Source organism: Elgaria multicarinata, chromosome 7 (genome assembly GCF_023053635.1).
Source record: "Elgaria multicarinata webbii isolate HBS135686 ecotype San Diego chromosome 7, rElgMul1.1.pri, whole genome shotgun sequence".
In the NCBI taxonomy this organism is placed as follows: domain Eukaryota; kingdom Metazoa; phylum Chordata; class Lepidosauria; order Squamata; family Anguidae; genus Elgaria; species Elgaria multicarinata.
Genome location: NC_086177.1, coordinates 6166677 through 6180859, shown reverse-complemented (window position 1 = coordinate 6180859; position 14183 = coordinate 6166677). Strand labels below are relative to the sequence as shown.

Here is a 14183-nt window from a genome sequence, read left to right as displayed (position 1 = left end):
TAAATCACTCATGTAGAAATGCTCAACATGAAAGGACCTTGAAAAGTGACTTTTATGTATTTAGATTCCAATTAACATTGGCAGCTCATTAAGACTTCTGACAACTGCTAAAATCATGTTCGCAACAAGATAGTGACATTCAAATACTTAAAAGGTGGTCACACAGAGGCGGGCCAGGATCTCTTCTCGATCCTCCCAGAGTGCAGGACACGGAATAATGGGCTCAAGTTACAGGAAGCCAGATTCTGGCTGGACATCAGGAAAAACCTCCTGACTGTTAGAGCAGTACGACAGTGGAATCAGTTACCTAGGGAGGTTGTGGGCTCTCCCACACTAAAGGCCTTTAAGAGGCAGCTGGACAACCATCTGTCAGGGATGCTTTAGGGTGGATTCCTGCATTCAGAGGGGGTTGGACTCGATGGCCTTGTAGGCCCCTTCCAACTCTACTATTCTATGATTCTGTGATTTCTATCAACAAAGCCAAGAAAATTATGTACTTCCACACAGTGTTTAAGAATTCCTGAAAGGCTTACTTATTCATGCAATTAAAGGATACGTTCTACTGAGTGGATTGTTTTCTGCTCTTTTCTAAAGCTTTATGCAGCTTGTGAAAAAAGTGTGGTGCAGTAAAACTGTTGCATATTTCATAGGTTCACATAATCTGTGACAAAGTCCAAACTGGCACACTTGTACTTTGCTGTACACTTAACCAAATACAATAGTGATGTTTGTGAGCTCTCCAAATCTTGAAGGATCACACAGTTCTTGGAGGGAAGCCATCCCATCAAAGATTATTGAACCATTGTTTGGAACAAGGATCAGTACAGGCTAGAAAACAAACAAACAAACAACCCCCCCCCCCCACACACATAGCTTTCTAGAAAGTTGGTGTTGATGCCTAAAGACTGGGAATATTTTTCTACCCAGTTCAAAATAGTAGTCTCTCTCTCTCTCTATTTGGGCAAAAGATAAAACAAAGCTGACGTGATGACTTCTTGCCAGAGAACCCCACCAAGAAGGTATGAAACTGCTCCCAGAAAACAATGCAAGTGCAGCAAGTGCACTTTTCTTAATACTAGAGACTTTTGTCTTAATACTAGAAGTCTTGAAGAGAGCATCTTCTTTGTCCTTTTTTTGTGTTTAACCACTGAACCCGTTCAGATTTTGGCTTCTGATAGCACAAATGTTTCCTGGAGATAGAAAGCTTGAAAATATCTACAATAGACAAGACTTATGAAAAAAATGGATCGTTCATTCTTTTGAATACAAGCACTGTCAAGATTTTTCCATCTATACATCTCATGCCTACCATCGCTTCACATGATCGTGTTACAGCAACTACTCACATTATCTCAAGTACCAGTGATCAACTGTAAAACGGTTGTGTCAACCCAATCAAGCCATTTCTTATGTTTTAGACCAGCCTTCCTCAACCTGGGGCGCTCCAGATGTGTTGGACTGCATCTCCCAGAATGCCCCAGCAGCTGGCTGGGGCATTCTGGGAGTTGTAGTCCAACACATCTGGAGTGCCCCAGGTTGAGGAAGGCTGTTTTAGACCTTAATTTTTTGAACTGCTTGAGCACATGCAGTTCAAAAAAATCCATACCTACCAAGCCGTTTTCCTTGTGTTACATATCCTGCCAAAATGATAGAAGATAATGGTCACAGACATGCCCGGACCATAAGATGAGAAGTGGGGTGCGGCAAAGCATCGGACTAAGTAAAAATAAAAAAGGTGTCCTTTCTAGTTATGCAAACATTTCTCTCCTCAAAAAGGCTTGCTTCAAGCATGTTGGATCCCACACTTAAGCAAGCACTTAAGTTCAACGCTGCCTGTATTATTCCATATCAATAGTGCAGAATACATACATAGTGCAGAGAATGAGAAAGGACTCACAAAGTTATGTTGCTTGATTTTTTTTAAAGGACACAAAATATTCATCCATTTCGTCCTGTGGTTATGACTCCAGGAAATGGTACCGCATCAAATTTTACACATACAAAGACTTGTATGTTCTTCTATTGTAGTTATCGGCTTGATGCAGATACTCCTAACATCCAGCAATCCTGCAAACCAGCCCCCACCAAACAGTAGTAGCAGCTGCCACACTGTCTTTCCTTTTGAAAACTTTTGGCAGAGCAGGTACATTGCTGCAGAGCATAGCTCCAGACAGCTGTGCTCACCATCTTCATTTCTCAGAGTGGGAAAGATGGTGGATGTGACTCTCTGGAGCTGTACTCTACGGCGGTCAGCGCTCCTAACCTGCAAAAAGGGGGAAAGGAAACACATTGCAGCAACTCCCACAGCTGCTGCCTGCCCACTAAGTGAGAGCAGGTTAACCCAGGGGAGACAAGACGATCAAACAGGTCCCTTTTTCTTCTTTCCAAAACTTTTTACAGAGACTAAGGCAGGGCTGAGGAAGGGAACAGAGGATCCCTTTAAAGAAAGAAAACTGCACCCATTCATTTCCTTCCCTCTTCCTTGAAGTACTAGGTGGTGCAAGGAAAGGAATGAACAGGTCCCTTTTTCAGTGTCTCACTGTTTCCCAAACTTTTCACAGTCTGTCAAGTTAACTGCATGCTTGACCAGCTCTGTAAGAAGTTTGGAAAGCATTCAGAGATACTTTTGTTCCCTTCACATGCACCACCTAGTAAGTAGTAAGGGACACATGAACAGGTCCCTTTTTCTGTCTGTCACAGCATGGAGAGGCAGTGGAGAGGCAGTGTTGCTCCTTAGGGGGGCATTTTGTCCAGCCCCTCCCCCTACCATGACAGCACCACCGCTAACATCATTATTGTGGTTAATCAGGGAAGCTCATGGGTTCCTTCCCCCCTCCATCTTGAAAGCAAATTCCCACCTTCGTTTTCAAAGCTAATCATGGTGTAGCATTTCATTGGTTCATGTTGATCAACTTTAGCTTCCAAGTAGAATTTGTAATGCCACTTGTAACTATGGTGGCAATGTTGCAAACTCTGGTTTGAAGCTAACCACTGGGGCACACAAACTCCAAAGGGAAAGAAGGGGGTACATCTGTGAGGAGAGAGGAGGAGAGTGCAAAGGTGCAGAGTGCTCTCCTTGTCCTAACTATAGTCAGAAGACTGGAAACATTATGTCTGCAGCAGGACATAGAAAAGACTACTATAGACAACTATTTATTAATCTTATCGAAGTGTTACAAAAATCCAGCATCCCCTTTGCAGGAGACACCTAAAAAGGGCTGTGCCGTGGCAAAATGCATCAAGAAATATTCACAAACATTTCATGTAGCATAAATCAACAATGTATATATATATATATATATATATATATATATATATATATATATATTTGCTAAGGGCGGGGGTGCATAGCTTTCAACAAGATCAAAATCTCAGTTCAGATGCCCTTGCAAAACAGGTTCAGGGCTTCAGAAATGTAGAAGTTTGGCAAACATGAAGTGAACGGACAGGACAGTTTAAAGTGCTAATAGAAAAGGTTAATGTAGGGAGAAGAAATGTGGAGAGTGGAAAGAGCACTGAGGAGAGAGAAAGAGGGGATAGAGAGAAATGCAGAGACAACAACCACTCAGTATCCTTGCCATATCAACAAAACAGGGGAAATGGAGCAGAGAGAATATAAATCCTAATTACCAGTAGCAAATTAATTCTTTGTGTGTTCATCCCTAAGTAGCCAAAACAACACTATCCATGCACAAGAGGAAGGTGGAATCCCAGGATTTGCAGAAGTACAAAGATCTTAGGGGGGAAAACCTAAAGTGAGGGTAAAAATAATAATCCCAAAGACAGTCTAATAAAGACTAAATATGCTCAGAGGTCACAGAACACTGAGCATGTCTTTGGGGAGGGGAGACAGAAAACCCTAAGGGGAGGAATAAAATGGAGTTTCCTGGAGGACGGCAAGGCTAGCTAGGTCCTGCTTGTAACTTAAAATAAGGGCCAGTCTCAATATTACTTACTGCTCATGTTTGCCACCAAAAAGCCCTTCCACACATGGACATCATACAGAAAAGTAACATACAGTCTGAATATCTGGTAAACATGGAAAGCTTTCGTTGTCTGTGATGATTCTCTTATGGTTGCAGAGTGGCATTGCCCTGTCTCTCAGAACCTCTATGATGAAAGCTCTCTTAAGATTTTGTACTGGAAGTTTGAATGAAAAATTATTCCTATTTGTAGTTTAAAATAAGAATAGTGATGTTGTGCAACTCCAGTCATTCTCACTCTCTTTTTAGTCCTCATGATGAGGAACAACTTGTAAATTCTCTTCCATAGGCATGCCCTGCTCTAAATATGTACACTATTTGCATGTCACTGTCAACTGCCCCCAGGTACATGTGTGAACACTCCACACTTGGCCCGAGAGCACTGCTTCCTGCGGTGTCAACTTTACTTGGGTGTAAGGCAGGTAAGCATCCAAAATGAACCAGAAAAAAGGGAGAAATGTCTCAGGATGCTACAGGTAACTTTATTGTAAGCAAGCTCAGCACATTTCAGCCTGTCTGACTGTCTGTTAGGCCTTCTTAAGGGGGCTGTGACAATACATATTCACACAAATGAATGGGACAATAAAAAAACTAATTGCAATGATTTTAGTTCTTTATTGTCCCATTCTGTTTGTATATGTATTGTTACAGGCCCCTGAAGAAGGCCTAACAAAAAGCCAGAGGCTGAAACGCATTGGGCTTCTTTACAATCATCACCATCATCAGTTTATTGTGCTAGACGAAGGCCGTGACAAATACATCCATAGAAAAGCATACAACTATAAAAGTACACAACAACTTCTTTACAATAAAGTTGTCTACAGCATCCTGAGATGCTTCTCCCCTTTTTCCTGGGTCAACTTTACTTGGATTTCCAAAAGGCTTTTGACAAAGTCCCTCCCCAAAGATTACTGAGCAAATTTAGCAGTTCTGGAATAAGAGGAGAGGTGCTCTTATAGATCAGTAACTGGTTAAAGAATAGAAAGCAGAGGCTTAGTTCACATATAACAAGAAGGCACTGTGTATGAATTACCCTGTGGGGATTCTCACTGTGGCGGCGGCCACATTTTGAACATTTCAGCCATGATGGGGGCACATGGTAGCTTGTCATTATGTGTGAACTGGGTGACGGTGGGTTGACAAGTAACCCAGAACCCATGGGCTGTTTTAGGATTGTAGGTGGCTTGTTAACTACCCAAGGACATGTAAGTACAAGCTATGACATGCTACTGCCATGGCTGAAATATTCAAAATGGCAACTGCCATTGTGACAAGAAGCTGCACATGGAAATTCACCCATGGTGGCTTTTTATCACATGTAAATCAGGTCAGAGAATAAGAATAAATGGTGAATTCTCCCAATGGAAGAATGTAAATCGTGGATTCACACAAGGCTCTGTACTGGAACAAAAGCTTTTCAACCTGTTCATAAATGAACTGGAATTAATTGTAAGCCGTGAGGTGGCTAAATAAAATTATTTAGGGTGATTAAAACAAAAAGGGACTATGAAGAGCTCCAAAAGGATCTCTCCAAACTGGGAGAATGGGCATCAGAATGACAAATGCATTTCAATGAAAGCAAGTGTAAAATGATGCACACTGGGGCAAAAAAATCCCAACTTCACATATACACTGATGGGAACTGAGCTAGCAGTGACTGACCAAGAAAGAGATATTGAGGTTGTGGTGGTGAGCTCGATGAAAATATACACCCTATTTAACCCATGGTGGCTGCGCTGTGGCACTGTGTTGTTTATACAACGCAGCTGCCAACTTGCAGCCACCACGAGCTTTCCCCCCAAAACTGCGCTTTAAAAAAGTTGCTGACTTAACGTGACTTTTTCCTTTACCCCAAGGTCACCACCTTCTTTGCTCTGTCTGTTGGTGGTGATGTCGCTTCAGACTGAGGCTGGGGTCATTCCAGGGGAGGATCAAGGCCTAGAGTAGGTTGGGGGATGCACAGGAAGGCCAGGCAAGAGCAACGGCTATTGGGCGGTATAAAAATGTAATAAATAAATAAATAAATTTTTCAGCCAGAAAGCCCATGTTCCCTCCTGCCATGAAGACTTGCGGAAATGAGCAGCAAAGTGTTGTTGTCAAGACAGACAGACAGACAGACAGACAGACAGACAGACAGACACACACACACACACACACACTGTGTGTGTGTGGCTATGAAAAAGGGAAATTTCATGTTAGGTATAATTAGAAAAGGAACTGAAAACAAAACTGCCAGTATCATACTACTCTTATACAAATCCAAGGCATAACCACACTTATAATAATGTGTACAGTTTCCGTCACCACACCTAAAGAAGATATTTTAGAGCTAGAAAAAGTGCAGAAAAAGGCAACTAAAATTATCAAAGGGCTGGAGCAACTGCTCTTTGAGGAAAAGTTATGACATTTGGGGCTGTTTAGCTTAGAAAAAAGGTAAGGGGAGACCTGATAGAGATGTAAAAAATTGTGTATAGTGTGGAAAAAGTGGATAAGGGGCCATTTTTCTTCCTCATAATAGTAAAATCCAGGGTCATCCCATGAAGCTGATTGGTGGACAGATAAAAGGGAGTACTTTGCACATAGCACATAAACAATGGAATTCTCTACCACAAGATGTCATGATGACCACCAATTTGGATGGTTTTAAAAGGTGATTAGACAAATTATTGGAAGATAAGGCCATCAATGGCTATTAATCATGTTGGCTTCTGTATCACAGGTGTTATGCCTTTTGTACACCAGATGTTGGGAACATGGGTGGGAGGGTGCTATTATGCTTATGTCGTATTTGTGGTCTTCCAACAGGCATCTGGCTGGCCTCTGTGCGAACTGAATGCTGGAGTAGATGGACCCTTGGTCTGATCCAGCATGGCTCTTATGTTCTTATGATTGTCCACACAGGAAAGGATTTTAAGCAGCAACCACACATGGGTTGATAATTTGTGGCCATCAAAAGCCCAGTTAAAACATTGTTAGGAGCCAACAAACAAACACATAAATTCAGTAATAAGACAGATGCAAAACAAATAATAATAAAAAAAACTTTGTATGCGTTACGCACCATGTAATCTGAATTCTTTCACTCATTGTTCCATCACAGATAAGCACTGTGAAAGTTATTACTAATCCAAGGATTTGGGGCTGACTGTTAAAACCAGTCGGTAGCCTATATTTTCAAAAGAGAGGGAAAAAAAGCCTTATAAAAATGTTTGTTTAAGCCCTCCTCGTGTTGAGTTTTTTAGGCATTTATAACTCTCTCTTTTTCTTCCTAATAGGTTGATCTTGAAAAGTACAACATTTTAGGTATGATCAGCTACAACCCCAGAAATGTCTGAAGGAAGATCCCAAGGGGCTCCTCCAGGCCTGGAATCTGTCTCCCCATTCCTAGGAAAAGGAAAGGAACATTGAACACACTCATCTGCTATCTCAGATAAGAGAGCTACTGTATATACAGAACCCTATTTCTTACTAGCTTCATCATGTCTACTACCAATTGCTTGAGAGATGTTCCTAGGTTCTTATTGCCACTTGATTAGGCCATCAAGACAGCATTTCTATGTTTTCTGTCATGGCAGCCCTGTGATCAGCAGGTAGAAACAAGTGGAAGCAGTCACCTCAAATGGAAGTTTGGTGCCATTTACCGTGACAGAGTGGGGAGACAGATAGGACTAAGCCATGAGCATATTTCATCAAGCACGTCTCCTGGGCTGAAGTGTAGGTGATAAAAATCCTTTCATGTTTTATTTTAATTCCTCCTGTGCAACCCCCACCAGAACAAGTAGGAGTGGCACAAAAGCATAGACTTCAAAGCAAGATCTGGAAAGCATGTAGTTTAGATTATACGGGAGAAATGGAGTAGCCAAAGATGCACTGGTGATCCACACTTCTTTTTACAAGTTATGGAGGCAAATATACACTAAACCTTTTCAGGACCAATTTTTTTGAGTGTATAATTTCACTAGCAGCTTAGTCATATGCAGAGATAGCTTATAGATTTCAATGGTTTTAAGGGTGCCTAGTCTCGCAAAGGATTGGGCTGTAAAATGTCATAAATGATCATCTACAAAGATAAAGTGTGTATGCAAGGAAGAGGTATTCTGAGAAATGTTCACTACACATGCACACCTGTCAGAGAGCCAGGACTCACTACAACTCCTTGGACAGTCTTCTAAGCTGTCCGTACACCAGTAGGATCTGCCACTCACAGAACTCCACTGACCTGCCCAAATCCAGAAACAAGTGTTTCCTCTAATTTCTGGGGGTGTTTCAGGTTGCTTTTCCTGCTGCAATAGCAGTGGGTCCTGTGAGTGCAACAGAACTAGCAGAGGCACAATGGCATCATCAGTAGTAAAGCAAGGTTTGTGTCTTAAGGGGAAGGATTGTAGCTGGTTATGTGAAAGGATGCGTCCTCATGAGGCTTTTACCATGCACTCACCCTGCCCCATTCATGGAATTTTACAGTGGGTTCAGAAGATGTTGTCTTCATCTTCCAACCCCATGTTTTCCCACCGTTTCTTTCATCTCCCTGCCTGCCCCCCCCCAAGGAGAAAGAGACAGAACGGCTGCACAGCGTTTATTCATTGGTTGTGCTAGAAGCCTTCCGTTTGGAAGCATCAGAGTATACAATAAGTGAACCACAGGGATAGTCCGCCCTGGTATATATTACTATGTAAAGCGTGATGATGCAACCCTCAAAAGAACACATACCTGCTTATACAACTGGCTACCAGAAAAGTACCTTCCTTTTTGAGGAACCAAACTGTTGTTAAATAAACCTTAGACAGGACTTCATTACCTACCTGCCACTTTTTCCTCTTCATACAAAATCCTAGAGATGTTTAGATGCTTTAAAAAAAATTAAACATAAATGTGGAACGTTGAGTAGAAAAAAAATCTATGTTCCACACCCTTGTCAGCGGTAACTATCTGGGTTTTGCTGAAGTGGCAATGTTCACAGAGGAATAAATTTGTTCCTCTTTAAGGTGCTACAAGACCCTCTGCCGTTTTACCCGGGTTTGGAAGAATTTCTGGATCTTTAGAGAGAAATCACCTAAGGGGCAATGCAAGGAGACTAGTGGGAAACCCTGGGACCGTGGTTAAAGCCAGAGGTAACATTCCAGAGGTAATGGAAGCAGCTTGAGGACACGCTCCCCGGGATACCAGTGGTTCGGTATTCAACAGCGTTACGTCTTTCTTCCCCTGAAGTTACCCCCGTGTAACTTCGTGTGAGGGGGGTGTGAGTGGAGAAGAGCCAGAACATCACAGGGACCCTCCCTTCCCCATTCTCGCTTAGCCCCTTCTCTAAGCGCTCTCTCGGATTCCCATGGGGGGGGGGAGTGCGCAATGGAAGAGCGCGCCCCCTCGGAGGGTCCGAGCCGCTTTCGCCCCTTGCTTGCCTTCCCCTTCTGGTTCCCGAAACGGGCCTCCCCTCAGTCCCGGCCTCGCTGTGCGCCTTACCTCTCGGAGCTGCGGGGGAGCCCCCAGGGAGAGCAGGCGGCGGCGGCGGCGGCGGCGGCCAGAGGAACGCGCGGTGGAAGTGGGTGGAAAGCAGGAGCAGGAAGCGCGAGCCGGGCTTTGTCTCGGACTCGGCCGGCCTCCCACCCCCGCCTTGTCCCCCGGGAGCAGCGGCGCTCCTGCAGACCTCTTTGGGCGGAGTGCCCGCGTCAGGCTGGCCAAGGCGCCCCCTCGGCAGCGGCCAGCGCGGCCCGAACCCAGAATGGGCAAGGTGGGGTGGGGGTGGGGGGCTCGGAGAGGAAGAGGAAGTCGCGCTTGGGCCGTGGACTGGGAGCAGCAGGCGGGACGCAGGCAGGCAGGCAGGCAGGCAGGGAGGGAAGGAGCGAGGGAGGGAAGGCGGGCGGACGGGCGCGCGGCAGCAAACCAGCCGGCGGCGCGGGCGGCGACCAGGTTGGTACTTTAGGAGTTCAGTGCTGGCTGGCGGCGTAGTGTTGCAGGGGAGCCACAGGTGTCTAGTGCTGGGCGTAGTTATAGTGCAGCATCGCAAAGCGTGCCTCTGAGGACGGACAGAGTTCCCCCTCGCTACAGCCCACTCTCCCCATATCTGGGGTGGAGCTTGTTGAGTGCGCATGGGACGGCGTTTGCTTTCTTGAGGTAAGCGTGTGGTGACGGGAAACCACTCTGTACACCCTCAAAGGCATTCTTCGCGACCGTGCAACGTCGCGAAGAATGCCTCTGAGGGTGTACAGAGTGGTTTCGCCGTTACCACACATAAGTATCGCTTCTTCCGCACCACTGGGGGGAGTCATTGTTCGTTTTTGTTTGGCCGCGCGAAGTCTAAAGGAGTGGGACGAGTGAAGCCCACCACCACCTCTCCCACTTTGCCCCTTTTGAGCCAGCAGCGTCTCCCCCCTCTTGCGATTGGGCTCCTTCCCTTCCGAACAGCTGCTCGGAAACATGAAAGGGAAACGGGAGCGTCGCCGAGGCGGGATCCCGGAGGCGAGGAGCGGATGCGCCCAAGCGCCATACAAGTCCGGGGGGGCGGGGGGACACTGAAAGGAGGGCAAGTCCGGGTGTTCACAGCATTGTCTCATAACCCTGCTTTCTCTCTCTCATATATCCTTTACATTCAAAGCAGCTCGCAGTATTTATTCTTCGTTAACAATACTACAATTGTTAATGAAAAAGCCGAGCAAATGGTTATTTAAAACACATTTTAAAGCATATGTTGAATTTAACGGTTGTGGGTTTAGAATTGTAGCCCAAAGATATCGCAGGTAAGCTTCTTAGGAAAGAAGTACATCGCTGTTCGGTCAATTGCATTTACTTTGTCAAGCATTGTTTTGGTATGCTTTGATGGTTTGGCTTGCATGGCAGAGAAGGCCAGTTCAGAGCAGAAGGGTTTGCTTCATTTCCCCTCTGAATGGCAACTTTGTCCCTATTTTAGCAGCTGGAAGGGAAATAGGACTAAGGACATGAACTTCTTAAAGGGATGATAACCGGTTGCTTTAAGCAGTAGCCAAGAGGAAAGCTTATTTATCATCGCCCTAGTGATTTGTCAGGAGTGTTTCCTTTGCATTGTGTTTATGGGATGCATTTATTGCCTGGCTCCTTTGTCGCCTACTGGAAAGACCCAGGTTCAAATTCCTGCTCAACCAAGAGCTAACTGAGTAACCTTGGGCTAATCATTCACTACCTCACAGGGTTTTACATGTATTTATATATATATTCATGGATTTTTATATATATATATATATATATATATATATATATATATATATATCAAGAGTTTCTATCCCCTCTTTTTACACCAAGTGCACACAAGGCAGCCTAATGATGCAACAAGAAAATAATAGCAGCAGTTGAAAATAATAGCAGCAGTTCATAAGAAAATAATAAATATAGCATCTCAAATGGCAAGGGAATGCAGAGGAATGGAGCTCTCAAACAGATTCATGCATGTTGTTGTGAAGATAAAAAGGGGACCTATGTACATTGCCCCAATTTGTTTGGATGAAGGGCAGGATATATACAGAAACCAAGCATTTCCAATCAAAAGTCCCTTCCCCAAATTCTTATACATACGTATCCTGAGGACTGTAATGTTATTTAGGTTAGTGGTGGGGAATGTATGGCCCTCCAGATGTTGCCAGAGTGTGATTCCCATCATAGAATCATACAATAGCAGAGTTGGAAGGGGTCTACAAGGCCATCGAGTCCAACCCCCTGCTCAATCCTAGCCAGCATAGTCAGTGGTAAGGGAGGATGAGAATTGCCACACATTTCCCTTGCCTGATTTAGGTGGCCAACCAGCCATCGGCCAGGGACCAACAAGGCAGCCATGGTGCAACAGCACCCTCCCACCCATGTTCCCCAGAAACTGGTGCACACAAGCTTACCTGAAGGTGTCCAAATATTTCTCCAGAATGGGAAGTTGAGGGCACAGATACAGGACATTAAATATCCTGATGAGTATTCTAGATCAGTGGTCCTCAACTGGTCCAAACCTGAGACCCACCTCGGACTCCCAACATGCAACAAGGGACTCACGTTCACATTTTTCTCCATGCCCAACATGGCGGCAACAGTATTGCCACAACCTATCTGGATTGATTTCGCAACCCACTTTTGGAGTACAATCCACCAGTTGAAGACCACTATTCTAGAGCACCTTTTACTTGTGAAAAATATTCATGATCCAAATTTCCTTGAACTGATATATGACCTGCAAGTTCCTGAAAGAACATCTGGGAGTGCATTGGGCAGCAGAAGACTGGGGTTTAGGAAGGACTAATCCTAGGACAGAACAGACTCTGCTCCTTTTAATGTTAGCTTCTGCAGTGCTAACATTTCTAGATGGGAGTTTTTAAAAAGGCTGTCAGATGTGTATCACTCTTCTAAGGGAGCCAATCTTACGCACACCCATTTAACTCCCATTTAATGAGGAAAAGTGGCAATTTGAATTGCAGCAGCATATCACTGCTTTTCTCTATTGCTCCAGTGAGCACACATTATGTTGCACAAGCAGTAGTTTAGGTTAGCACAGCATCACTTGCAGTAGGGCACAATTGGATACTAACCATAGAAACTAATTCTTAATGTTCTGAAATCGGTATGTCCTTCTGTTTTTGGGGATCCCATTATAAAAACATTAAAAGTAAGTTGATGGTTGAGTATTACCATTTTGTCTGTCTTCACTCATAACTTAGTAAACAGAGAAAAATGTTTAAATTCATAAATGCTGTATTTTAGCCAGATACATCACAGAAATTAAATGACAGAACATTGAAAGCAATTCATAACAGTTTTTTCCTGATATGTTCAGATACAATAATTTTGTTCATTGTTTATAGTTATAACACTTTTAAAAATACAGATATACAGACTTCTGATTTCATGTTATCATAGTAAACAGATAAATGCATGCTCTTGTTCCTTTAAAATTTGTAATTTACACAAGCAAGGGGAACAGCTACGCAGACAAGAAACACTTTGCAACAAATTGTAAAAACAAACATACAAAAGAACCCGAGAACTCATAAATACTTGTACAAGAACAGCAACATTATTTAAACTTCTTTTTTAGAAAATTATTAAATATTTTATCTGCACATCTACCAGCTGAATGTTTCAAAACCATTTTAGGAAAAGATATAATTAATAAAACATTATTACAAATCTGAAATTATTTGTTTTAGCTGGGAAGCTGCAGCTGATATAAGTTAACAGCTATATTACATTCTATGTGCACTGACATATTTATACTTTATTTCTTCTACAATATTCCTGATAGCATGAAACAACACTGACTCTTCAGTTTATCTGTAAAAAGCTTATATAATTAGAGTTATTTGATTTCAGAGATGCTCCAGCATGTGGTATTTATTGCTGTGCTTCTGGATGTCTCGAAGCAAGGATCAAACGTCATCAGGGCACAAGAAAAGAATTCAGCCTTTAAATAGTTTCACATGTACGCTTTTATTTTAACTATTTGAAAATGGAACACAGAGTTTAGGATTTGCATTCAATGATATAAAACTAGGCCTGTACAACTTGAGGCCCTCTGAGGCAAATGTGGCTTACCAGGGGCTTGATAAAGCTTACTGGTTTTGCCACCTGCTTTGGACTATAGAATGTGTGTGTGTGTGTGTGTGTGCTTGATGGATCGGAAGTTGTACAGGCCCAGCCATAAATTTAGGAACCAGTCCGAAAGCCTGACAACTCATTCTCACCTGTTTATGTGAGAGGCTCAGTGAGAGGAATTATCACTGAGGACCTTAGCAAATTCACAGCTAGGATTGGCTAAAGATAAAACACAAGTGGAAAGGTGACAATCTAGTTAGGAGACTGAACATGGACACTGTGCTGTAATGTTCAGGACGAAGTCTTATGTCTCAGAACTCTTTCACTATATATGTGCTTTTACATACCTCTGCCCCAAGAGAGCTCCAGTACTGAATATGTGAACTGGCCAAAAAAAAAAAAAAAAAAAGCTTTCAGACATGCACTGTTTTTCAGTACTGGTAGATATGAGCCAGCAAAATGTACTTTCCATTTTGAGAGTATAAGAACTGCCCGGCTGCATTAGATCAAGGTCTAGAATTCTGTTTCATCAGCAGCTAACCAGGTACTTCTAGGTACTCACGAGTGGTGCATAAAGGGGATCACTTTTTTCCATTGAGCTTCTGGCTTTCAGCAGTATATCTCCCTGTATATCAATATGGCTATCATGGTAATAACTACTGC

The 14183-nt window shown here is 43.3% G+C and overlaps 1 protein-coding gene across 1 annotated transcript in view; it reads right to left on the bottom strand.

The window, feature by feature from the left end:
* The window catches only part of RIN2 (Ras and Rab interactor 2), an 80207-nt gene extending 70623 nt beyond the window's left edge, over nucleotides 1–9584 (bottom strand). Inside the window, exon 1 of the mRNA XM_063130168.1 lies at nucleotides 9441–9584. The gene's annotated coding sequence lies outside the window, so the exon portion shown is untranslated. The remainder of the gene's footprint in view (nucleotides 1–9440) is intronic.
* Between the last annotated feature and the right edge of the window lie 4599 nt (nucleotides 9585–14183).